The sequence below is a fragment of the Sphaerodactylus townsendi genome, linkage group LG01, assembly GCF_021028975.2.
Source record: "Sphaerodactylus townsendi isolate TG3544 linkage group LG01, MPM_Stown_v2.3, whole genome shotgun sequence".
In the NCBI taxonomy this organism is placed as follows: Eukaryota; Metazoa; Chordata; class Lepidosauria; order Squamata; family Sphaerodactylidae; genus Sphaerodactylus; species Sphaerodactylus townsendi.
The window spans coordinates 104,091,003-104,118,900 of NC_059425.1; the positions used below are offsets into that span (position 1 = coordinate 104,091,003).

Consider the following 27,898-nt stretch of genomic DNA (forward strand, 5'->3'; position numbering starts at 1 on the left):
TTGCTATTAAGTGTGGATATTTCAAAGAGTTGCAATACAGTTGTTAATAATGTTCAAAGAGAATGAGGCCTTGCTCTTTGTATGTGACCTGCCCCTTTCATCATCTGGGGCATCATTTCAGTGGCTATTATTGTTATGTGGGAGTGCTCATATAAAATCTCTCCTATTCCAATATGATATTGCCAGCACCGTTTGAGGAAAAACCTCATGAAGATTTGCCTCTTTAGAGAACCTATGTGGAAAGGCAAAGTTGAAATATGGGGAAGAAAGGGAGGAAATTTGGCTCTAGAGCTCCAGGATATCTTAGTTTATTTTAAATTTAATTTTATTTCATTACTGGTTGTAAAGCCATTTTATGTACAAATAAAAAGGGGTTCTACACAGGGGGGAGGATAGGCTCCATCTCCTGCCTGTTCTACCTCAGCCCCGCCCCCTCTGTGATCTCCCCTTGGCCTCTCCCAAATGCTGTGGTTTGGTACACCAGCCCTCCGGCTAGTTTATCTCCCATTAAGATGCCATGACCTCTGCAAAGGTTCCATAGGAATTCAATTTACTGTAGGCTGGTTGGCTTGTAGCTCAAGTGGTTGTTGTGGAAATCAAGGTCAAACCAGTGACATGTGAGGGGGTTCTGCTGGGGTTCAAAATTACTTGCTGATGTGTAATTCATGCTATTTTTTGAAAATGAACTGCAGGAGTTTGCTTTCTTTCCAGAACAAATTTCAAGTTAAGACCAGCAGAGAGTGTTAGAATTCTCCCACTGCCGACCTCAGACACTCGTTGTATGCTGCTATTCCTAGGGATGAGTCTTCCCAATGTACTATGGCTTAATCAATTATGCAGGTCTTTGTAAATAGTCCATTTAACTTCCTGATAACAACTCCTCTCTTGATTAATCAGGAAACAGATTTTTTTTAAAAAAACAACTTGTTAGAAATGTAGGTAATTAATTAGAATTGTAGGTGATTAATCAGGAAACAATTTTTTTAAAAAAAATAACTTGTTAGAAATGTAGGTAATTATTACTAGGTAAGTGTTTCCAAAACCTGAGATGATGGGTGACATTTTAGAATGGCAATTCCTTTCCCTCTTGCACAGAGGAGAATGCCTTTTCTGAGATGGTTGTAAGATGATCTTTAGGTACCACTGGACAGTGTGACATAGTGGTTAAGAGCAGTGGACTCTTAATCATTTCCCACTCCTCACTCTAATCAGATGAACTGGATTTGTTTCTCCACTCCTACACATAAAGCCTGCTGGGTGACCATGAGCTAGTCATGGTTCTCTCTGAACTGTCTCAGCCCCACTTACGTCACATGGTGTTTGTTGTGAGGAGAGGATGGAAAGAAGTTTGTAAGCTGCTTTGATACTTCTTGCGGTAGAGAAAGGCGGGATATAAATCTCACCTTCTTCAAAGCAGCACATTCATTACAATAGTTTACAAAAATTCAAGTCAATGTAGCTGGTGAGATTTCCTGATATCAAGTGAGAGGTGGTTTTCATGGCTCTAAAGATGTACCAAGTTCCATTGACTTAAAATGATAGTTCTTGGTTTGGTGTAATTCTGTTTAGGATGACATTGTTAATCAGTTATGGCATATCTGATTAATTGATGAGATTTCCTTGAATTGATCGTGACCTGGTTCTAAGCCTGGTTGTTGGAAAGCTGCAGCCACACCTTTCCGGAGGGATTTGAATTGATCTTAGGGGCAGGTCACTGAAATGATAGCCTGTGTCAGATTTATACTGATCAAACTAGGTGATTCTCTGGGAATCCCCTGCTGGCATCTAAGCCAGCTTCCCATCTATTTTGTGCTTGTTGCTTAGTGAAAAAAAGGACAAACATAGGCCAGTATTGTGAGTTCTAAAATCTCTGCCCTGCAGGTGTTTGCATTTTACAAAACAGTCAAGAACAGGACAAGCAAGGTGTTCTTTAAAGGAAGCCCTGCTCCACTTTGTGCTCTTTGAACTGAAATGCCTGTTCTACTAGCAGGGATGCATGGGAATTTTAGGTAGAGAAGGCAACTGCTATTTCCATGCCTTCCTTTGGTGAATTAGAAATCTTTAGATAAAAAAACCAGAACAAGTATAGGTGTTTGAGCTAGGTGACCCAAACTGACACTGGTTGGGAAGAAAAAAGTGCATGGCAAGTGGTGGTGGATTTGCCCCTTAACTGTTAGGTAGCAGGATGTCTAAAAAGGCTTGAGTAAAAAAAAAGCTGGTTGGCAAATGCAGCTTGGGGCCACAGGTTATCTTCATTTGACAGACTTAAAGTCAGTTGGGATGAAAAAGTATTTCAGGTTCCTAAATGCTAACATCCCAGGTTTAAGTAATTTGGAAATTTCCCAGCCTTGGAAAGCTTCATCAGGCAATCTACAGGTTGAGGCATAAGCTATAGAATGAAACTAGGAAAGAGATAAAATTGATGGATGAGTGTTAGAAGCCAAGAAACCAATTCATATCTCTTTAGTATTATAAATTCATTTCAGAATTCAGGTGGCCTATCACATCTCTCCCTCCTTTTAAAGATTCAATTAGCGTTCAGTATGTCTTGTGATACTTTTCCTCATAGGTGGGATTGGGATGAGAATGCTGCTACATCTCTTTATTGATGAGAGACCATTTTTGAGTCTATGGGGATCTAGGGGGTCCACAATCGCTTGGTCCTTCTTGTCTGACTCCATGGTTCTCTCCCTGTCCTCAGGTGCAGAGAGAGTAGGGTGTTAACCACATTTTGTTCAGTGTCCTCAGTGCTGTCCTCCACAGCCTGGAGAGGACCCAGAGTGTCCTCCTTGGCTTTCCATTTGTTTCTTTAAATGGATAGGGCTTAATTGTGCATATGCCCAACAACCTTCCTCCCTATTCCCTGATTCCTGGATGGTCTGGTCCAGTTGCTGCTGGTAACTTCTTAAAGGAGCTACTCAGTGTATTATAAGAGCGATGCATTGCCTGGCTTGGCAATACTAGCCCTCTTGCCATTAGGTTGACCATAAGAGCAGCTGGTTGAGGACTGGGGTCATGGCCATCTGCTATGTCTCAGGTTAGTCCGGAAGAAGGTCTGGCTTTGAACAGTGCCTTAATACGGCATGGCTGACTTTTCTTTTTATTAAAGTAAAATTGTTCAGCATCCTAGTGATGTAGTAGCTTCTACATTTAGGTCCCTTATAATTTTGTTATGTCTTGAATTTTGTTTTGATGGATGCTTTCCCCTCCCAGTTGTATAAGCTAATTGTTTTTTTTAAAATTTTCTTTCATTCTGTAGAAATGAACTGTGGCTTTCCTAGTCCCTGCTGAAAATCAGAGTGGACAACAGGGAGAGAGGGGCAAGATGGTGATAGGAGACGGAAGGAGAGAATAAGCACCAGACTTATCCCAGAGACTTGTTTGGGATAAATCCACTTGAAGCTACCACTGAATATTTCTACAGAGATATGTTAAACTAGGGTAAGCAGAACAGCGAGCATATACGCACAGGAGAGAAATGTAAGTGCTTAGCAAAATTGTTATGCCAAAAATAATTTGAACTTTTATTCATAACATTGCTATAATTGTTGATCAAGGATTCATCAAGTAATTACAGCTGCTGGTCTGGGGAGTAGGTGGGGTTATTTTTATGTGATTTTTATTGCTTTTAAATTGTTATATTTTATTCATGCTGCTTTTATTGTGGTTTTTATTATTGTTTTGTAACCTTTGTAAGCCGCCTAGAGATGCTGGTATAAATATCATAAATAAATAAATTTGAACTTTATTAAGTTTAGGGGACAGTAATAATGTTAACGAGCAGCTAATGAGCAATTTTCCATGACACCAAAGATCTCCATATTCAACTAACAATGTAACAAAACTTCAACACTTCATATGAAATGATGGAGTTCTTATCTTTGGGTAAAATCTTAACGAGTAAGTCACTAGGCTGACAGGAATAACTAAATTATTCCAAAGACCTAGTCAACAAGGGCAAGATCAAATGGTTTCTGGTAAAAGTCACAATATAGTAGAATATGGGTAATAGTCTCAATCACGTTTGCATTACAAGTACATACATGATCTTCATGGGTCATTGCTGGAATCTCCCACAAAACAGGGACAATAGAAAAGTATTAAAATGAGCTCTTGAGAAAGTCCATTGAAATTTAGTAACAGTAATAGCTGTTAAATATGGTGCAGCAGCAATTCTGGGCCATGACTTTAATGGAACCTATATGGAATTGGGAGGGTAGCTGTCTTATTCTTCAGCTTGATTTCAATAAGATGTTGACAAACAAGGATCTTTGCCCTCCTGAGATCTGACCCCAATAATTGGTCTGCACCTAGGCTTAGCGTAAGTAACTTTTTCAGTTATTCTCATGTTCCAGACAGGTTGTGAGTCAGTTGAAGGAAGAAGGACTGTTAGAAAGTTAGAGTTATGCAGTCCGGACAAAAGGAGAGGAAATAATTTCTACCATTGCCGGAAAGGGCTTTGTACTACTGGGACTTTCATTTTACTAAAAGCAGTAACTGTGCTAAAAGGCTGTTCATAGTTTTTGTGGGTCAGTTAATAATATTCCAACTGGTTTTCACTACACAGAAGAGTTAAGACAGAGGAAATTGACTGTATTTCTGTGATTTTGTGTGGAGTAAGCCCTCAAATTACTTGAAGGTTTGAAAACTGTCATTGTTTCAAATCCAGGGGCAACATAAAGAAGTCAGTCATTTTAACACCATAGCTTGCGAAATGGTTCAGTGTTGCAAAATGTACATTTTAACATCTTACTTTCAGGGAAGTAATTAATTTAGCTTTTGCAAACAAAATTCCATGAATTATGGGGTGTTCTACTTACGGTATGAAAAAATGGACTCATGGATAGATCTTGCCTGATTCTGCCACTCCCGCTTTGAAAGATTATATCTTGGATCAGAATGGTCACTATCCACAAAACTTTAATGTATATATTTGTTTGTTTAGATATTTAAAGTCCACTATTCTCATCAATGAGAATAACCCTAACCCAACATCAGAGGTGGGATCCAACCAGTTGTCACCACTTCTCTAGAAGTGGTTACTAATTTTTTCTGAGTGCCGAGAAGGGGTTACTAAAGCAACCTCCCTGCCCAATAGGGACTGGAGGTGCGTGTGTGCAGCTGTTTGAATCCCACCACCATTGGAACCATCAGAACCTGTGTGTGCGGCTGTTTGAATCCCACCACCATCGGAACCTGTTATTAAAATTTTTGGATCCCACCACTGCCCAACATCATTCTTCTTTGCTTCCTTTTATTGGTGTAGCAGTTGGACTAGGTACAGGGGTAGGGAACCTGCGGCTCTCCAGATGTTCAGGAACTACAATTCCCATCAGCCTCTGTCAGCATGGCCAATTGGCCATGCTGGTAGGGGCTGATGGGAATTGTAGTTCCTGAACATCTGGAGAGCCGCAGGTTCCCTACCCCGGGACTAGGATCTGGGAGACCCAGGTTTTCTCAGTGGCTCAAGCAGTTCATGCTCCAGAACTTTGCAAGGTGCTACATTCATCATTTGAATTGGCTACCACAGAAATAGAAACAGAGTTGAACCTGCAACTCATATGTGATCATTGCATCAGACACAGGGTGGGGATCCCGGTATAACCTGTGTGGTGTTTTTTTTCCTTGTGAGTTTTTTTCTTGTGGTTTTTTTCCCTTGCAAGTCGTCCTAAAAATTATTTTCTTCTGTGTAAGTGAACGAGTCGTTGTGTACCACTTCTATTGTAGAATATATGGTGCCCAAACATGCCTGTTCTTCCTTGATCCTGAAGGAGTGCATTTGTGTGCATGCAGAAGTCCTGTGTAATCCCTTTACTCTATGTAAAATACATCTGTCCACTCTCCACACACATTATAGCTGATGGAATGCCAGCAGTCCTGGTAGTTCCAGATCTTTTAAGATGAGAAAAGAAAATATACCGTAGCACGAAACGTGTGGTTTTTTTCCTTGTGAGTTGTCCTAAAAATATGTTAATGAGGAAAGAAAGAAAAAATGTTTTTATGATGCTGTTTGATACAAGTGCAAACTAGTGCCAGGTTTAGAGGTGGAGAACAGAAAGATAATTTAAAAGGTACAGTAAATTGTTAATCTGATTAAGATTTACATGGAGAATAAAATAAAGAATGAAATAACTGATAACTAAAGTTCTAAATGTAAACCTTGAATGTACCATTTTACAGGTGGCATCTCTTTCCACTTAATCTTTGTGATACAGTGTCAAAAATATACAGACAGCTTGTAATTGCACTAGCTTATTAAAACAATCTATTTATGGTTTTATCTATTGAGGAAGCTTAAACTCCTGCATTTCCCAGCTACCTGAGAGCAGCAAATTGACTTGGTTCTCTTGTAAAAAATATCTAAATGTGGGCTGTTGAATAATCCCTTTGGGGGCCCTGTAACTATTTTTATGTCTGGATATGCGTCATCAGTGGGTATTTTCTCTGGTGACTAGCTTACATCAGTAGGTCTCCTACCATACATTCTATAACTGAGTGACTTATGATTGATGGGAGTCACGGCTGCTGTTTAGCTTTTATCTGTGACCTCGAAGAATGGATAACCGGAGTTTCCAGGCTGTCAGATTCTTTGGAATGACTGGAGAGCTGGGATTGCTTCACTGAAAAAATGCAAGTAGTACCGGAGAGGGCATTTATTGGGAAATGGGAAAGGGGGATTAGGAGGGTGTTCCCTGTGTGAAGGACAGTAATTCTAGCTTGGTCGTTCAGTTTTTGTTGGGTATGTTTCCCTGAGCCAAAATGGGTAGCTGCAATTGGAATTCAGGACATGCAGCTCCGGCTGTGTTGTTTTCTGGCGATATATGTGCAAGAGCAATCTGAATGGCTGAATTAGCTGGTCTTTTATCTTAGGAATGCTTGCTGTTTTGCAGCTCTGTTGAGAGGGATGCTGTGGAATGTAATGCAGAGCAGAGTGTTTGAATATTCCTACATTAGTATAAAAACAATGAAAGGAGATTTTCATGTACGGTGCCTAATCCAGATGTTATTGAGGTGAATCAGGATCACTAGATAAGGTAGCTTTTCAACTGATGGGATACCCCTGGTTACGTGATCCACTGAGTTTTTGTTTTGCTATCAGTGACTTTTCAGTACTTTTCATATTACAAAGGCATATTTCTGGACTGCCCTCTCCATTTCTTTTCCTCAGGTCCTTTCCACCCTTCCTCTGCACTTGTCTCTGTGGCATGTGTAAATGAGGCTGCGGCTTGTGAGATTTTTTAAAATCAAGCACACGCTCTGGGAGGACAGAGCTTGAGCCAGCTTCAGGCACTTTCTCTTCCTTTCTGCTTCATGTTGACTCCTTTTGACACAAACGTGATGGCAGCGGATGCCGCCACGTTCAACTCTGTGTGACCTCTGACTTCAGGACTGTCAAGTTCTTTTGGTGGCAGCAGGCTGTCAAGGGAATGACAATAAGGTGTGTAAATACTGGCAGGATGCGGTGCTGCGTGTGAAGCTGAAAAGAAGTGTGCTACTGCTGGAGAAGAATATTATTCTTTCCTTATGAAACTATAGAATCAAAGAGGCACAGTTAACTGGCAGTTTTCAAATTCCTTGGAGGGAGCAATTCCCCCTGTTGTGCGTTCATTCTGAAGGGATGGTTGCAAACATGAAAAGGATAGCAAAATCCCAGATTTTTTTGTTTTTGTTTTGATACATTCTTGTTTTGTTTTTATTATTATTCCGGTGATATTGTTACTTGAAATACTGTTTGATACTGCTGTTATATGCTATGTTACTGATATATACTTTGTTGTGAACTGCCCTGAGCCCTTCAGGGGAGGGCGGTATATAAATTAAAGTTCTATTCTATTCTATTCTATTCTATTCTATTCTATTCTATTCTATTAATGTCTCAGTTGTGAGATAGTAAGCCTAGATCTCAGTGGGACAGTATATGTAGGACCAACCAGGCTATAGTATGAAAACTTTTAAATGTATGGAGATATATACTCACATAAATGAGTGTGTCTATACCTGTTAAAGTACTATAGGCTAAACCTCTGCTATGAGCTAGTCGCATGTTCTCCTTGCCCCCCCTTCCCCCCATTGTACAAAGGCAGCATTCTAAAACCAGGTATGCTGTTGGCATTTCAGTTGTTTCACTCTGAGAATAACAGGGAAAAAATCCAGACCATATTTGAGAACTCCAGATGGTATCCCAAAAACATAGTGGTGCTAGTATCGTTTTGAATTCACCCTCACCTAATTGATCATAGTGAATTTGGTACAGCAATTAAGACAGTTTTGGACAATGTCTTACATAGACAACTCTTAACATATCACAGTTTTGTATGGTGCGCAGATTTACATATGGCTCTTTAAAAAAAATTTCCCAAGCATCTTTGATGATTCATGCCCAAGTGGTTATATAATTCACAGTCTGTAAAAGGTTAAACTGTAAATCTTGAGTCATTTGCTTTGGAAATCCTTCCCTGAACTCCTCTGGGTTTATGTATTTAGAAGATGGTATGTTTGCGTTTGATTTTGTATATTCTTGGAAGGTGGGTATTGGCAAAGGCTCATCTAAAAACAGAGTTGGTCATTGCTATTGTTGGCTTGATCCAGACCAGGGGTCCCCAAACTTTTTAAACAGGGGGCCAGTTCACTGTCCCTCAGACTGTTGGAGGGCCGGACTAAAAAAAACTATGAACAAATTCCTATGCACAAATGATTGTAAAATGTTTGATTTCACCTTTCAGCCTTTCTGTCATGGTCTATTTTTAGAACAGTGACCAAAGTATGTCAAGTATAGGGTGGGCTCCAAATATTGTTGGGGAGGCTGTGGAATACCTTCCCCTGTAAAAAAAAGCAGAACTTTCCCAATGAAACATTCCATCTAATCCAGGATCAGGTATCTTCCTGGGTTCTTTCCTGCCTAGCAGCCAGCAAGCGATTCGCCAGCCTGGCTGATGCCAATGGGAGTGAGGCGGAACACAAAGCCTGAGAGCAACACATGGAGTAGCCGAGAGGGAAGGGCGGAGCAGGCATTGCCACATGTAAGGTTTCCAACTCTGGGTCAGAAAATTCATGGAGATTTGGGGGTGCCATCATGTAACTGCAATCAACAGCCGTTGGGGCCTGTTCCTCCTCTCCCTCGAGCCCCCACTGCACATGAATGGAGCCATCGCCGCCATGCCTGGCGGGCCGGATAAATGCCTTCAGGGGGCCACATTTGGCCCCCGGGCCGTAGTTTGGGGACCCCTGATCCAGACTAATGTTACCCTGAGTACAATGGTTTCTGCCAGTGTGAACCTCCCTGCATTGTGGCTTACAATGCCAACTGACATCTTGTTTCTTGAGGTTCTAAGTTCCCCCGGAATAGGATTTGGGGGGGCTTTTTGGGTTGACAGAGGAGGAAAAGCTGGGAACATTGCACCTCATAGACAGAAACAGGGGATTGCTACACTGGATCTAAGCCATTGTCTCCCTCATAAAGTTTACTTGCAAAGATCGTATGGATGTGTTTAGTTTACATTGTAGCCCACATTTAGAACACCATAGACCACATTTCTCAGGCCCAAGTTAACTAACAGTCCTGGGCTAGTTTTGTCTTCACTTGTACTATGTGGTTTGGTTCAATTCTTTAAGTCATCTGGAATGCTTGTCTGTCCATCATTCCAGATGTATGTGCGGGGTATGCTGTGAAACACTTTGAAGACTGGACCTGTACAACTTGTGAGCTATCAAAGCAAGTACAGTTAAGAGAATTTATCAGATACTTAATAACCAGCACAGTATGTGTAGATCTATTCAGGCAGTAAAAGCAGGAAGTTTTTCCAGCCTCTGGGGGGGCTCACTTAGGTAGCAGGTAGGCTGAGTTTGACTTGGGAGGGTCATAAACTGTGCTGACCTATTACAGACTGATCTGTTAAGGATGTCATTCTGATACATTGAATTAGCTGTCTTTTAGTTCCTACCAAGTTCATTATATTATTTGATTCCATGTTCCATAAATCCCTAGACTAGTTTCTTAATTAATACACCTGGGGTAAAGCAGGTATTAGGGAATGCTTTTAAATCCTGATACTTTTTTTCCATTTCTGACTATCTGCTTTGGATTGAAATGGAACGTCTTCATAAGCATAAGCATAAGCATTTTATTGTCATTGTGCACGCACAACGAAATTTTCAGAAGCTTTTATAAGCCCTAACTTATGTAGATGGACCCATAATGGTTAAATACCTAAGTGCCATTAGGTCTTGAAATAGCAGTGGTAAACTTTGTTGGAAATGCAGTAGAAATCTGTGTGGTGTGACAATAACATCATTTGTATTTGGATCTAAATTCAAGACCCTTGCCTTCCATATACATGGTGCTTATGTTATATAGTTCATGATCACTGGGAACTGTGAGTAGCTTGTCCCTCCTCATGGAAGTGAGAGTCCACCTGGGTTGAGTGCCTCAAATAAATAGAAGCCCCATGCCTCTTCTACTTTTGCTTAAAGTCAGGGGTGTAGCTAGGGAAAATGGAGCCCAGGGCAAACTCTTAAGTTTTCCACCCCGCCCATGCCCCCCGCACCCCACTTACCTTAGCTGGCTGTGGGGCCTAGCAGGGCCAGGGTGGGCTGGGGTGTGTGCTGCCCAGCAGTGGCTTCTGCCAGCTGGGCGGGCCCTCTGCCGGGCCTGGCAGGGGCACGAGCAGCCTGGCAGCAGTCTCTGCTGGACCTGGCAGGGCAGGGCGAGGGAGGAAGGAGGAGTGGTGTGGGGGCAATTTTCTGCCACTCACATGACCCCCAACTGCGCCCTCCCGGGGCGCCTGTCCCCACCCCACCCTATGGTAGGTATGCCACTTCTTAAAGTTGCTACTTCTCTGTATAGTGTTTGACTGATCAGAAGGACCTCAGTCCCAATCCTAGTCACATTTCAATCAGAAAAGCAATCACCATTTGCTTTAATAATTGAGCCTTTAATAACTGCCAACATCTCAGGAAGAAAAAGAATGCTTCCTTGGGAAGGGCATACTGCTGAGAGAACTATCATATTCCCTGCTTTGGCTAAGCTAGTCTGCTGGTGTCTTCCTATTAGTACTGTGGAAGAATGGCCAGGTGCATATTTGATTCAAGGCTTATGGTTTAAAGCTCAAAAGGTTTAAGGGATGCTGACTGATTTCTTTTGGTTCTCTTAAGAAAATAGAAAGAGCCCTGCTGGATAGACCAGAGGTCCATCTAGTCCAAGATTCTGTCTCACACAGTGGCCAACAGGACATGCAGGCCAAGACCATCCCTGATCTTGCTTCCCTTGCACTTGGATTCAGGAGTTTAATGTATTTAAATAGGGAGGTTGTATTAGAGTGCAATCTGTGGTGGTGGGGGGGTGAAACTGCATTGGAATTGGCGAGAGTTCTATGCCAATTTCCGTGCCCATTGAGCTACACAAAATGGAGTGGATGCTGGCACTTACCTTGGTGTTGGGCTACCACGTGGATGCACGAGGTTAAACCTGAAAACTGGTCACAATTGCTTATTCCAGCATTGTGGGGGGCATTGTGGGGGCATTCCCAGAAGCGGAGCTGACATTAGTCAGATCCTAGTGTAAACACCCCATCCCAGCATGCAGACTTACGCTACCAAAAAGCGTGGCGTAAGTCACTTTGAGCAACGGGCTTTTCTGGGTGGCTGGTGCTGCCAGTTGTCTTGTTGGAGGCAGTAGGATGCCGCCATCCCTAGCCACCCCTGTTCTGCTATCCCTTTGGATTGGGCTGCCTGTCATCCTGGCTAGTAGCTGCTGGTGGACCTATCCTGGATATTCCCCTTTTAAAGCCATCTATGCCTAACTTCGTCATCTGGCAGTGAATTTCACATTTTAATCACTTGTTGAATAAATAAATATTTCATTTTGTCCCCTCTTAATTTACTGATCACTAAGTTATTTGGATGTCCTCAAATTCAAGTATTTGGATGTCCTCAAATTCAAACCATACTCTGTACCTCATGAATACTTTTATAATAAGCCTTCTTTCATGTCCCTGCTTTAGTCAACTCTTTTCTAAACTGAAAATTTCCAGATTCTTCAGACTTTCCTATTAGGAATGGTGCTCCAACTTCTTTATTATCTTGGTTAGAGGCTGAGCCATGACCCATAAGGCTTCTAGGTAGAGGGAGACCACTAGGCCTCCCTCAAAAGGCTTGAGGGAGAAGGACAAGAAGGAAGGACAAGCTCAGACTTCCAACTCAGCTGGGTGTAAAACCGCAGGCGAGGAGGTGGATTAGGATGGTACTCAACCCCTGTCTCTTATCTTTCTGAGACCAAGGAAAAGCATTTTACCCACATTAAGCCCTGCTTCATGACAGCCAGGTCTGGGATTCCTACACATTTGAAGCTCCCCTAAATTTATAAAATTCAGTGAAACATAAATGTTTAAACTGCAGTAATCCACAATGTAGGTGTGATATTCCTGTTTTAGGCTGAATCTTAAGCATACCTATTTGAATTCAGTTCGGCTTCTGAGTGTGCTTACATAATGCATTTAATCTTAATATTAAATTGTTTCAGAGCAAAATGTAGCCAGCTTCTCAATGTAGAAGTTATCGTTGACTTATCAGTGCTTTGCAGTATTAACAGAACAGCTTTCATTGTTTTACCTGACTATTTTATCATATACATGAACCAAACTGCAATTTTACCCACTATGTCATAATATGATAATAGTTGAGTGGCATGGTAATGCATTCTTGATTTAAGCATAACCCCCTGTTGTGAAGTGTGAAATTTGGCATGCTTTCACACTCTTGAATTCTATGTACCACCAGTTGGAAACATGCCATTCATTGTAAAACTAGCAGAATCTGGCCAAAATCAGAGGATCAAAAAAGCACATTTGCCACTCCCAGTGTGAATGCAAATCAGTCAATATCAAATTGAGAACAGAAATATTTAAAGAGTGCAAGGAAATATTAAGTGTAAGTGAAGAAGTATTCAAAATAGTATTTGCTAATAGTTCCTACTTTTTGTTAAAACAGTTTTCAATACATTTAGAGTTTAGTGGATAATATATGAAAATTATAGGCATAATCTTGTCAAAATTAGCTACATTAAATCTCATTGATTTCAGAGGAAAAGTTTTAAGTATACGATTAGTATATTTGCTGATCAAAAAAATAATTGCTTGAAATAACTGGAATCACTAACTGCATCCAGTTGTTACTATAAATCTCTCTGATGAGCTCCCTTCCTCCTTCCCTCATGTATAGAATGCAGCTGAAGTCTTCCTGTTTCCATAAGCCTTGAATAAATTTTCAGGTTCCTGTGGTGAGCAAATGCAGGTACTTGAACAAATTGTTTTGTTGTGGCCCCACAAAACAAGGGTCTAAACTTGGAGCAAACCACATTTTGGAATCCTGGATTGCGCAAAGTAAGCTCTAAAATGTTGGGTACTTAAACAAGGCTTCACTTCTGGAAGAAGGTAGACCATTTTGCCAGGGGAGGAGCGGGGGGGGGGGGACTGCGCTTGGAGCACGTGCGTAGACTGCTGTGGCACCTCCAGCCCCTGCTCCAGAATGCCCCCACCATGCCCCTGCTGCGTTCTCCCCCTGCCGCATTGGCGCTATGCCACTTCATTTTGCCCAGTTCTTTTTCCTTATTTCAGCCCTCATGTATGGTGCCTTTTTGTTCACAATAGTTTTCTGATCTATTACATGTTTCTTGGGCAAGAGAACTGTTGTTGGAAGGACAAGGTGGGAAGATACCCACTTTGTGTTTCTGGTTTATTGGACAGTAGTTATTAAATGGATGTTTGCAGTATGTGCTACACAGTATTTCTTAGGAAGGAAAGGAAAAGTCTACATTTTTGATGATGGCTTTTGTGTTTTGTTTTTTTTTCTTCTTTTTTGCAGGAGAGAGCTGCAGGGTTAATGTGGGAGTGTCTGTTTTGAGCACCAGTTTGCTACAGTTTTGATGCCCCTTTCTTTTTGATACTTAGCCCATATTCTGTTTAGTATGTCATGATGCCTGTTGGATTTGTCTATGTGATGTATTGTATTGGGAAGAAACCGCATTTCATTGTAACTGGAAAGAAAAACAGCTAATTTTCAAACATTTAAAATGTGATACCAAAATTGCAGTGATTTAGGCTACAAAAATGTGGCACAAAGGGTGGGAGGAGGTTTAAGCAACCATGTTTTTACTCATTGAATCCAATTGTTGTCCCTGGAAAGTTAGCATACAGACAGACAGACAGACAGACAGACAGACAGACAGACAGACAGACACACACACACACACACACACACACACACACACACACACACACCCATTTGAATCAAGGCTATGTGGGACCATTCTGGAAATATGTTGAAATACAAAGATAGAAGTTGAAATACTGAGATAGGATCTAGGTCACCTGAGTTCCAATCCCCACTCTCTGTAAAATACTCATTGGGTGATCCTGATCTTGGTGTCTTTTCAAGGTTGTTTTGAAAATATAATGGAAAAGGAAGAACCGGAATGCTATCCTAATATCTGCGAAGAGGGTGGGATAAAAGATGGATGGATGGATCTGCCTAGTTTATGCCATGGGACACTTGCCACATACCCATTTCTACCAAACTGTTCTCCTGCTTGTCCATCTTACTCTGTGATGGTCACACTTCATATTATTTCTTCTTTCACAGTTCAAATTGGCTATACGTGCCAGGTCAAGGCCAAAACTAAGTGGTGCCCACAGCTGTCACTCGAGTAATCTCTTCCTCTTTTATATTAAGCACAATAATCTTGTCAAAACCTACTGTTTGTCACAAACTTTGGACTATGAAAACTTGGCTTAGTTAGACAATTAAGCACATGTTGTTTGAAAGCAGTGTCACGTGGATGCTTGATTTTTGTATCCCAGGATAGAATGTCTCATGAAGGTGTTATGATACCGTAATAAGTGAGTGGAACACTTTGATTACCCTATCAACCACTCACAGACCTTTACATTTAGGGTTGGGTTTTTTTTTTTGAGAACCTTTTCCTTGGACACTAGGAACCTTCTTCCTTGCCAACTTAGAGATGTCACTCGTGCACTTCATGAATTCCTTGCTGAAGTATGATCATAGAAGTAAGTGTTCAGCAAGCAGATGCACCAGTAACAAGAAGAATATGTGTAGGCCTACCTTTTACTTGGAATGTGCTGCCTTACAGATACAGTTTTTCATTAATTCCTTAAGGTCTGCACCACTTAACACACAGCCCCCCCCCCCCCACACACACATTGGTGCATTTTGCAGAAAAATACTTTTTTTAGAGAAATGTTTTAGTTTTGAGTGTAATAGCTAGAACAAAACTGCCCATGAACAATTCAGTGTAATGTAGCTTCAAAAGTATAATTTGCAGCAGATGATTGGGCATGGAGAGATCTTAGGAAGACAATGTGTTTAATGAAATTTTTATTTATTCAAAAGACTACATGTTTAAAAGACTAATTTTTTTGAAGAAATATATAATTTTGAAATCTGGAGATATGTTGGGAAGTGGAGATAAATAAGCAATCCGCCTCCCCTCTCCCCACCTTGACCAAATTTCCCTCTCCATGGTAATATAAGTTTTTAGGAGCTTGAGCACACTAATTTTCCCATTCTCCTTTTTTTTAAAGTTCATTTTTTATGGCATACTAGGGCATGCTCAATCTACTAAAGTTGCTTTCTGTGAGTTTATTTTTATTTCTGAGAAAAATTACAACGTAATATCCATCCACAAATCTGGAGAATCACTGAATATACAGAAGTTTCTTTATTTTATGTGGGTGGGCCCATTTGGCTTTTTCTGCTGATAAGCATTTATAGCATATGCTGCAGTGGTGGCGAACCCAATTGGCCATTCTGGCAGGGGCTGATGGGAATTGTAGTCCATGAACATCTGGAGTGCCATAGGTTCGCCACCATGGTGCTAGAGGGATATGAAGGTATCTGAAAAGAGTGGAGGGGAACAATTCTGGAGTATATCTTGGGAACAGTTTTGTTCCTCTGGCTAAGAGGTTAGTATGAAAGAGACTGGATGAAAGCCAGAGTGGTGTAATGGGAGTGGTGAATTAAGTCTGGGGAAGTCTAAATTAAAATCTCCATATCAGTCGTTGATATCCCACCAGTGGGTTCAAGTTGCAAGGTCTTCTAGTGATGTATGATCTGACAGAAGAAGAAACAGGTCTACTGTGATATTGTGGAAGGCATCTTCTGGTTCCAGAGCCTCAGAATATGGAAGCACATCTGTCCAAACTAGCACTGCAATTCAAATTGTGAATCTTCACGCAGCAGCCGAGGCTGCTGTTCATTTCTGGTACCAATACATTAGTTTCTGCTTTCCATTTGTGAATGGGCTGATCCCATAGGTCTACAGCACTCTTGTTCCAGCAACAAATTGCCTAATCATCTAGACCAGGGGTCTGCAACTTGTGGCTCTCCAGAAGTTCATGGACTACAATTCCCATCAGCCCCTGCCAATTGGCCATGGCCGGCGGGGGCTGGTGGGAAGTGTAATCCTGGAGAGCCACGATTACGAACCCCCCCTGGTCTAGGCTGTAGTATACATATTGGAGATGCTATGATGGTTAGAAGGAGGCTCTGTTCTCATAGTCTAGGAAAAATGGGGAAAAAGAAATGTGGGCAGTCCTTTAACTAGAGCAGGGGTAGGGAACCTGCGGCTCTCCAGATGTTCAGGAACTACAATTCCCATCAGCCCCTACCAGCATGGCCAATTGGGGCTGATGGGAATTGTAGTTCCTGAACATCTGGAGAGCCGCAGGTTCCCTACCCCTGAACTAGAGGAATAAGTACTAATTTTAACGCAAGTCTTTGGTGTGAGCAAACAACAGTGGAGTCTATCAGTAAATATTAACTCTTCCAATTCCAGTGCCTGAGGAAAGCTTACCGGTACTTCTCCCCCCACCCCCAACCCCTCTTCAGTTGTCTGTGCTATCCTGGGATCTGGCAGCAGAGTTGGTGAAGGATTCCCAGTAACGTAGACCAGACTGTGCTCAGCAGGTCATCTGAGAATGACTGAGTAAAGGTGCTAAGGTCCAGACTGAATCTATTGATAGCTTTAGAATGTACTGTCAGGCCACTGGGATAGATAGATATTAGATGCAAAATATAAGTCATATGGTTTGCATACCACACATGAGCATTGGTGTGATATTTACAACATTTGAATGGACTGTAGGAAGGTTAGACATTCATTTTATTTAAAGTACAAAAATTACTTTAGTTATTGCCATATGTACACATTATTATGCAAAATTCCTGATTATTTATTGTGTTGTGTAAATGAAATAGTTCAGCATTCACAGGTGACTTTATCAGAAAATTGTTTTTACATAATAAGTAGTTGGTTTAAACTTGGGGTTTTACTTGGTTTTCCAGTGCCGGTGTCAGTTCAGTGGGAAACATACATATCCTTCAAGGTCTAGGAGCAAAGTGCTGAGCTACCTGTTTTGCTGTCTGTAGATCATATGTGGTTTGTTAATCCTCATGTGCTCTGAACTGCAAGTCATGAATTGCAGCTGTGGATTTAGCCAATTTAGAGGAAGGAATTTGTCTGCTGTACAGTAAAAGGAAGTATTTGCAGTGTTATTGTAGTACATGGCTCTTTGCCATTTTTGATAAAGCAGTTAAGCGTCTGTGCACCCAAAGTCTACTGCCCTCTTGACCCATCATCAATCATCAGCTGTGCAGTGAGGTTACATGAAACAGTAGCCCAGTAGGAGAGCCATTATTTAAGCATTGCACAACTTTTTTGGAAGCGGAAACTACAGACAAAGCACCCTGAATCACTCAGCTGTATACTGTAGTATCCTGGAATTGATCTAGTCTGTTGCAGGCTGGCACACACAGTAGCAGTCTGGGGGCAGCACTTTTATTCTATTAGCTGAATAATGTGTGAAACAAAATATATTTCCTTGAATGTTTAAAATCATAACAATTAAAATAAGATTCTGCCAAATAGTATTCCCATACCAGTTTGATGCAAAAATATGGTAAATTAGTTTGCCCACCAGCTTGTCTCCATGCTTAAAAGGATGATTTTTAAGAGGTTTATTTTAAGAAAAGGTTTGGGATAGGTTTAAAAACTTACGATACATATTGCCGCTATTCTCCCACCCCACCCATGACTAAAAAGCAGACTCTAGTTATCTAGATAAAGTGAAGTGTTATCACAGCTCTGTGGCCCACTTTATCATACATGCCAAAGAATTTCCATCTAAAATGTGGGAGCGATGCTCAGTTTTTGTAGTGCATCCACCACAAGGGCCCAAGGTTGGTCACATTTTCCAACGACATGGGCATGTGGGCATAGCATTCTCACAGAGGATATTGTGAACAAAAGGATATACTGACTTGAATCTGCTTTTTCTGAATATGTAAAGGACCTCTGACTAATAGAACCAAAGAAGCACAGAGAGTACATGTTTCTTCACACTGAATATTATACTGGAAGTGCAATCCTAGGCAAATATACACTTTCCTAAGATCATTGAAGTCAGTGCCTTAGAAGGATTCAGCTCTTCTTAGGATTGCACTGTAGATTGCTTGACATCTGTAAACACTTAAGAACAACGGTGCATTTACTCAATGGCAATTCCACTCAAACTCTGGAGAGGTAGTAAAGCAATAAATTTTTTACCCAGTATTTCAGTTCTCCCTAAGTTTTAAAATTAAAATAAGCTGTAATGCGAGGTACCATATATTTTGCAAAAGGTCATCACTGCCTTGAGAAATTCTTGTAAGTGATCTTTTGCTGTTCCCCCCATATGTTAATCTCTTCTGTGGTTATTTAACAGGAGGCAAATATGGGTTAGATCTTCATAGATTTGTATGTGTTTTATCATGTAGTGTTAAAACAATTGATATTGGGGGGCTCTAAAGGTCAACAGTGTAGCATATGAGAATACAGTGCAAAGTGGACAGAAGGTCTGGAAGAGAAGACACACTGGGATCCCAGTGGTATCTCCTTCAAATACCAGCATCCTACAAACTAGGGTTGCAACAGGTCTTGCAAAAAGTACCCAGTCACTTTAATAAAGGCTTAATGTGTGGAAATTTTATTAAACCTCTATTAAAGAAACAGGTCGTTTTCCCCAGGCCTATAAAAACTCTATAAAGGACCCACCAACCCTGCCAAGGCACTCCTACCAGCTTGGCAGATCAGGAGGCAAGATCTAGGAATGCTCAGAAGGTGGAAACCTGAGGAAATGTTATTTGTCTAGGTCAATTAGTTGTTATCTACAGGTCTCCTTCACCTTAGTAATTTACAAATATATCCCAGAGACTACCACAGTTGATTAAAATGGGAGATACTCGCTCTTGTAGCATATATTTCTTAAGACTAAATCAAAATAGGGGTCACTGTCTTAAAAATGTTAAGCTGGTAGAACATATCCTTACTTTAAATAAACAAATTCATCTCTTATAGAAAATGGGGGACACAGACCTCAGTCTTGGAGAAGGTCCCATACAAAGAGTGCAAACCAGACTCCTGGGTTCAAACACAATATATGTAAGAAAATCTCTTTTTAACTTGGATGTGAAGACAAACCAGGAGATGGTTTGTCAGCTCAGCAGCATTTGGCTTGTCACATGAGGAACAGGGGTGTCAGTGAGAAAGAGATCTAAGACCTCAAACTGAATGTAAAACAGACGTAACCCCAAAATGTCAAACCACTCATCTGACCTTACTTTTGCTGTTGAAAATCAACACCCATGTCATAGAAAGGTAGCTATTTAGTTTCTCATCTCAAATCTGGCACAAATCAATTCTCTTTCAACAAATTCATTACCTACTCAGAGCTCTCTCCCCAAATCAATTTATTTTCATTTAATGTTCAATTAACTGTCAGTCCTAAAGGAGAGAGAAAAATCCTCATGATTTGTTGTGTGGTTTCCAGGCTATATGGCCGTGTTCTAGTAGCATTTTCTCCTGAAGTTTCGCTCAACACATGCAAATCAAGCTTGTTAATTGCACCCTTTGCACTTGTTAACAGGCAAATGGTTCTTTCTCCTACCCTGGACATTCCACAAGTATACATACTCCACTTGCTTTACTATCATCAGATCCTCTGAAGATGCCAGCCATATATGCAGGCAAAATGTCAGGAGAAAATGCTGCTAGAACACGGCCATACAGCCCGGAAACCACACAGCACCCCAGTGATTCCGGCTGTGAAAGCCTTTGACAATACAAAAATCCTCTTGTTTGTCTTAATTTTCCTTGCCCTGCCAGTGAACCTACTATCTTCTTCCTGTGCCTTGTTTAAAGGGAAGAGATTCCAAGAAGTGCTGGGAAAGGGAAGCTGCTTTTCCATCAGAGTCCTGACTGCCAGTTGGCCACACACACTCCCTTCAGGTACAGAGCATATGCCTGTTTGGTAACCTGCACTAATTTATAAGGGCAAGCAGGGGAGAAATCTGCAGATCCCTTGCCATTTCATACAATTAAGTGGTTTCCAAGAAGGAGAGTGGCACCCATCTGGTATCTTTTCTAGACTGCCACTATCCACCTGTATTGCTGTCCTCTCCTTACTATGGAATAAGAGAACGACAGTCCTGATTTTCCCCGCCCCCCTTTAATTATGGGAGATGTGTTCTCAAACAATGTAAAGCCTGAACTTCACAGTACCAGGGAAGAGCAAACAGAAAAAATTAAGAGCTGCCAGTTTCAAGGAAGAGGGACATCAGGTTTAGGTTTTCTGCATCTGTTAACAAAGGATCTGAAAAACTGCACTGCATATTGCCTTCTAACTGTGCCACAAATTTTTGCATATGTTGCTGTTGTGTTTTTTAGCACCATTACGTGCTTCCACCAAAAACTGAAATTGGAAAAAGAGGGTGAGAATTGTTTGTGGAGCTGTAAGCCCTCATGCTATTATACTTTTTAAAGCAAAATCTGAATGAAGGTATTCCTGTGTAAGTGTTTTTTGAAAGACACAAGCTAGAGCTTTGCTTGTATGGCTCCACAGGTGTTCCCTACGAAACATGCATTAAGGATTATATTCATAAACGTAGGCCTTTTCCGCACGGGCGGTAAAAAGTGCCCCAGCTAAAAACAGCGTCCCTGGGGAGGAGTTCACACGGCTGGTGCTGCTACATCACAGTAGCGCCGGCCTCGCAACTCCCAAGTGGTGCGAAGACGCTGCTTCCGAACCTTGCTCCCTGAGCGAGGTTTTTTGAAAGCAGCATCTTCCAACCGCTGCCGTGTGAACGGCAGTGGCTGGAAGGTGCCATTTCCCCCGCACCGTCCCTGAATGCCCACCTCGTCTCCTGGCTTTTTACCCCCCCCCCTTTTTGCTTTGATTGGTAAAAATGGGCCCCAAAGAAGTATACAGTGTTATCTTCATTTTAAATGTCAAAAAGTATTTGCGGCTCCAAGTGTTTTCTTTTCCATGGAAAACGGGTCCAAATGGCTCTTTGGTTGTTAAAGGTTGCTGACCCCTGGTCTAGTTACTACCTTCCTCATCTCTGAATGTTGGATCACAGATAACAGGGCTTAGGAAGCAGCTCTTAACTGGTAACCTGGGCACTATGGGTAGAAGTGGCCCTTCAAGTACCCTGGCCTCAAGTTGTTAAGGATTTTAAAGGTAAGAACCTGAATTTGGAACTGTATCTGGAGACTAATGGAGAACCAGTACAGATCTTTCACACAAGGCTGATACAATTCTTGTTTTGTTTCAGCCGGGTATTGATCTGCACTGTAGATATTACAGAAGAATGCAACTGATAATACAGCCTATGTCTACTAATATAAAATCAAAATTTCCCTGCAATTAATCTTGAAAATAAGATTTCTTTTTTTGGCAAGATAGAATTCCAACCCCATCTCCTGGTAAACATGTGTATAGAACAACTATCAAACCCACAGCACATTAAATAGTCATCTACTTATCTGAATTGTTTTCATTTGAGCCTGAACTAGCTTAAAGTAGGCAAAAACAATGAGATTGTAAAGCACTTTGCACTTAGTATCATAAAACTGCTACCACTGCTAGAAAAAGAACGGGTTTCGTGAAAGCTATTCAAACCTTTGTTACAATTTTGTAGCTTTGATGTGGTAGCAACGCCATATGCTAAACTGTGGGACTAGGTTATACACTAGGACACAAGTGTCAAACTCGTGGCCCTCCAGAGGTTATGGACTACAGTTCCCATCATCCCTTGCCAGCATCATGCTGGCAAGAGATGATGGGAACTGTAGTCCATATCCTCTGGAGGGCCACGAGTTTTACACCAATGCACTAGGAGTTCCTCTTAAAATAAGCAAGGACAGTACGTATTAATTACATGAAATCTTTCTGTTGAAATGCGTGTGGGGCTGACTTCTATTTTCAGTGGAGTTGTGTGTAGCATATATCTTATCGCAAGCTGTTGATCCCCATTATTTTTGGTCTTTCTCCCTAACATATTTTTGCTCATATAAAATCATTTTCTTTGGAGGCATACCTTCCATGATGTGTAAGGAACATAACTTTCCAGTTGACATGACATAGGAAAGGATGGGGAGAAAAGATGAGTAAAGGCCAGGTAAAGTTATTTTATGTCGCTATTCTAGGTTGAGTTACATAATTTATTTTATGATTATGTCAGTCACTTGAGCTGACATTGGCAGCTTAATGCTTGTCTGTTTTTTGTATCAGACTCTGCATTTCTTTTCTTTACAAATAAATTGCTCATGTCATGACATTGTTAAGCATTTTGTTTTTTAGTTTCTTGAAGTAGTACAGCAGAAACACAGCAGCTCTCTGCTCAGGATAATTCAACATACACCTCTAAGTGAATGGGAAGTGGGGAGTGGAATTCCCAGTTCTGTACATTGATTCTGAATACAGCTGGTAGTAATAGATATTTATTTGTGAAAACCATCAGCTTAGGTTTGCTCTCTATTTTATCTTCTAAACCAAAACTGCCATTATTTACCTCTTTTATTTTGTTCTCCATTTGATTATTTCAATTTTATACAAAGAAGTCTTGTCAAATTGCTCCCAGAAAACAAGAAAGAGAAAAGCCATCATTTAATCTAAGTTATTGAATGATCTTCTGGTAGTTATGGAGCACAGCATTTTTATTTAACAGTGGCTACAGAAAGGTCAAAGAGAAGCCATCTATCCTGGTCTCCTCCTCTTGAGCAAGACGTGTGTAAAGTGGGGCCATGACTGTCTTCAAAGAGAACCTTTAAAAAGGAGGAACAGGGTGATAACTAAACATTTTATAATTGGTGTGATTAAGAGTTGGGATTAAACAGATAAACACATCATATTTAAACCAGCAAAGGGTCAACAAAGCTGAGATCTCTGCTCAGTCCTGTATTCCCTTTGTTTCAGAATTATTTAGTAGTAATAAAACCTGCTGAGTGATCAAATACAGCAGGCTCTAGAAAACAGTTGTGTGTAAAGCTGGACTCGGTTTTACAAAGGGGGAGACAGGGTTGCATTGAAGATGGGAAGAGTTCTCCCCATCTCCACAGGCCAACTACCCCATTTCCAAAGCTGGATCCTGGCTTTGCAAAAGGGTGGGAGCCAGCACATGCCTGTCACGTTTGTGCAGCCATAGCATCCCTCCCCTTTGGAAAGCATATGTGCAAAGGAAGCACATCCTTACTGTAGCAGCCTTTGCAAGGGCTACTGGGAAGTGTAGTCCTTGCCTCTTCTGGGAGTAGCTGGAATCTTGGTCTCCTGGATGGCAGAGGACTACACTTCCCAGCAGCACTGCCTTTTTCTTGCTTATCATCAGGAACACGCTGCTTAATTATATAGTAATATTTAATTATTTACAAAAGTCATATGCTGCCTTTCTGCCCGTTACAAGAATCACTAACACAACTAATGATTTAAAACATACATGATAATATCACATTTTTAAACAATTAAAACCAACTCCCAACACGCATTATTGAAACAATAAAGTTAAAAATACAAGCCTTAAAAACATCAATGAAAACATTGATTATTTTTAAATTGGTTAATTTAAAGCTTTTTCTACAAGTTTCTTCATGAAATTAAGCCTAGGTTCCTCATCTACAAGTGACAAAACACTTCCCTACAAGAGACAAAAGATGAGTCCAGACAGTCTTATCTGCTTTGAGGTCTTTGTAGAGTTTCTTTGTGACTCCCAAGTCAAAGTTGAAGGAACTGATCAAAATAAATGTGAAGTATTCAAAATACATAGTTATTGGGTGAGGTGATGTATTTTCCTTAACACTTGGTTCATGGCAAGAAAGACATTTTCACTATAAAAACACAAATCTTCAGTCATAATGATGTAGGTTATGTTTGTTTTTTCAGTTGCATGTGTTTGCTTCATGGGTTTGGTTCTACATGAATGCTCTTTGGATTTACTTGCCCCCTCCTTTTCCTTTTTATACTCAGTGCCCCCTATACTCCTTAGTTTACCTGCGAACCAGAATGAAAAAATACTATCAAATGACTGATTCCTATGGTTTGCCAGAAACTGTAGTTTGAGTAAACCATTGTTGCTAAATCCAAATTACTAGGCGTGGGGGATGACAAATATGGTGTGCCAGGAAGGAATCAGAGAGTGTAGGGCAGGGGTCTGCAACCTGCGGCTCTCCAGATGTTCATGGACTACAATTCCTATCGGCCCCTGCCACCATAGCAATTGCAAAAGGGTGGGAGAGAAGGGAGAGAAAGGTAGAGAAAGGAGTACTTGATACCTATTGGCTTGGAAGTCCATCTGAGCTAAGTCTCAAAAGAAAACCTAGCTTGCTGCCCAAGGAGATTACAATTTACAGTTGAATGCATACTGAGACAGTTGGGGGTGGGGGGGTGGGGTGCAGTTTGAGAATGAAAAGTTTACTTGAAAAGATTATGTGCTAGTGCACAATCTATACTTAACTCCTGTAGGGAATACCGACACCAAAGATTTGAGATCTTGAATGAATCAAAACTGAAAAATGATTCTGTACTTGATGAACTATAAGTGAGAAAACACAAGTTAATAGGGTCAAGCACGTGGGATGTGCCGGAAGTCCATTTGTAAAAGATTGCATCGTTGATCACTTCACTTTCCAAGATGTAAGCAGAAGATGGGATCTCTTCTTTGAGATCATCCCTAGGTGACAAATTATTTTTGTAGGTTTCACAGCCTGAAGCATTCTTAATGATGATTGCATGAGACATGCCAGCTGTTTATTTCCAAGTTTTCAGCTTTCTTCTGAGCCTCCTGCTGTTTAATTCAAAGTTTCTGGGTTTTCTTCCCATGCAAACCCGATAACAGCCCAGGATTTTTTTTCCTAAAACACCTGTACATATAAATAAATTGTGTTGGAAGTGAGGAGGCAACAATTGTTGTGCCCGGTAGACCTATGTAAACTCTGTGAATCAGCCTCCCCATAAGATTAAGTTATAATATCAAAACAAACTGGGCTTCCACAGTCAAGTCAATACTAGAGATAATTCTTGCTTTCCTTTTAAAATATTCCAGAGATTATGATACATTTATTAAAAACCAAACAATTTAGGGATCAAAGAATGAATCACATGTAGTGCAAAGGAAAGATACGACGGTGACTGTACGACAGAACCCATTGTTTTGCCTGAAAAGATAGATAGTTAAATAACAGTAGAATTTACCTTTTATGGGTTCCCTTGCCTTTCCCCTTTGACAGAAGTATGAATATAATTCCATTTTGGGCATAAAACATGTCAACTTTTCTAAAAGACCTTCAAGACTTTCGGAGAAATTCTTGATTTCTTTTTTAAAAATATGTACTTATTTATTTTATAGCCCTCCTTTCTCATTGAGGCTCATTGTGGATTTCACAATGTAAAGCAACACAGTCAAAGAACCTGAATAATTCATTAAACAATGGAATTGGACTAGATGAGCAAGGTTAAAAACAATATATCAAACATGATGTATCAATTTTTTTTTCCAGAAAATAGCATTAAAAGTAGAAGGCAATACAGTAAGAGAAAAAGTGAAATAGTTTACATATCTCTTTCCTTTACGAATGCATCTTCTGGAATCATTCCATTATACCTCAGATCTGCTATTTCTGCAAAAAAATGTCTTCCTGAACAATTCTGTTCTATTCAGTTTGTGGAATGACACAAGTGTGAGATCCTTCCTGATCTCCACAGGCAGGCCATTCCTGGAGGTGGGAGACACAGGAGAGGGGAGTTGTGGACCAGCTAACATCATCTTCAGAAAAGTTTGCTCAGATAGGCAGTTCTATCATGGCAGTACATAGCAGGAAAGGCAGTCCTATAAATATGTGGATCCAAGGCCATGAAGATCTTTATATGGGATCAACAGTGCCTTGAACTGATCATGGTAGCTGATAGGTATCCAATGAAGTGACTGAAGAACTGGTGAAACATGCATGCTCCTCCTGACTGGGCTGCAGCAATCTGTGCCAACTGGAGTTTCCAAGTTGACTTCAAGTGTAAACCCATGTAGAATGTATTATAGTAGTCTAGTCCTGAGGTAACTGTGGCATGGATCCATGTGGCCAGATTGGATTAGTTGAAGTTGGGAGAAATCTCATGAAGAAATGAGAAGGGAATAGTAGATATATGGAAAGGCTATGTATAGGGGCTGCAGTCTAGGGCAAATTCTGCATGGGCCAAAAAAAAAAAGTGTTGTAAAAACAGTGAACACCATTTTCACACCGTTGTTTTTGGCCCATGAGGAATCCACCTTAAGTTTACCTAAGGTGAAATAATTGATTCATTAAAGCAGATAATCTGATATTGGCACCATCACATTCTTGCTTCCTTTATGATAGGAGGCGGATCTGGCCAGGTTTGCTTCACATATGAATATTTATTTGTTAATCTGTTAGTCATCTCTCCAGAGTTCCATGTTAATTAAATGCTGATAGGAATCTAATACACCAATCCTAAATTCTGCTCATAACTTTGTACTGTTTAATTATCTGTATCAAGAAGCATGTCAAGTAGATTGCCAGTAAAAAAACTATTAGAACAATGAATAAACGATTGGCTGCCAATTCAATTTTTTTGCGGTATAAAAATGTAGTTTATATTAATGCAATTATATTCCATATGTAGTTTTTCCCAGTTACAAGATTTGTCGTTTGAATAGTTTTCTCATAGAATTTAATGTGTAATCTTTATGGATTATTCATGAACTGATCTGGTTGCAGAAAAATGCTGTAGATTCCTTCTGCTATGGTGTAAATTCAGTCACTATTGTATTCTAAAGCTTTGCTATATTATACTTCATGCATTGGATTGTATCAATGGAGGTCATATGTGGGTAGAATCAATATGGGATAATGATTTTTAAAATCTAACATATACATTCATTTATTACTTGCAGGCTACTTTAAACAGCCTTCCCTCACTGCTGTCTTACCAAGTAGTGCTGCATTCTGTGTAATTCTTCCAGCTTTAGCAGAGAACCTCTCTGAAGCTCCTGAAGGCAATAGCTGCTTATGTGACAACCTGGCAGGCAGAAGATATGTGTGGAAGAAAGAACCATTATGATATGCAATACGTAGAACTAAGTCAAGTATGGGTTATACAAAGGCAAGTCCCTTGATGGATGGGAAATCGGTTCATAATTGGGGTTCTCACCCATGATTTATCACCCTGATGCAGTTTATATTTCCACTGTTGAAATCCTTCTACACATTGGTTTAGAATCCAATTGTGAATGCACATAGCACTTTATAAAGCACTGAAATCTTATCAATAAACATTTAGATTTGAGTCCAGTAGCACCTCTGAGACCAACACAAGTTTCAGGGTATAAACTTTCGAGAGTTAAAACTCCCTTCATCGGGCAGGACATTGATAAAATTTCAATGCTTGATAAAGTGCTGTGGGCACTGCTTGATTCCCAACCAATGTGTACAGCAATCAAAGCAATCCATGCTCGATTTATTTTCTATCATGACCCTGCTGCCCCATTCAAGCTTGTTGCTGCC

The 27,898-nt window shown here is 40.6% G+C and overlaps 1 protein-coding gene across 9 annotated transcripts in view; it reads left to right on the forward strand.

Annotated features, from left to right (window-relative positions):
- Positions 1-27,898, forward strand: part of HIVEP2 (HIVEP zinc finger 2) — a 172,588-nt gene that overhangs the window by 65,183 nt on the left and 79,507 nt on the right. For 5 of the 9 annotated variants that reach the window (XM_048489480.1, XM_048489471.1, XM_048489489.1 and 2 more), the window contains exon 2: positions 3,260-3,480. The exons of 3 other annotated variants lie outside the window; for them this stretch is intronic. The gene's annotated coding sequence lies outside the window, so the exon portion shown is untranslated. The remainder of the gene's footprint in view (positions 1-3,259; positions 3,481-27,898) is intronic. One more of the 9 variants, XM_048489507.1, reaches the window with a different exon arrangement.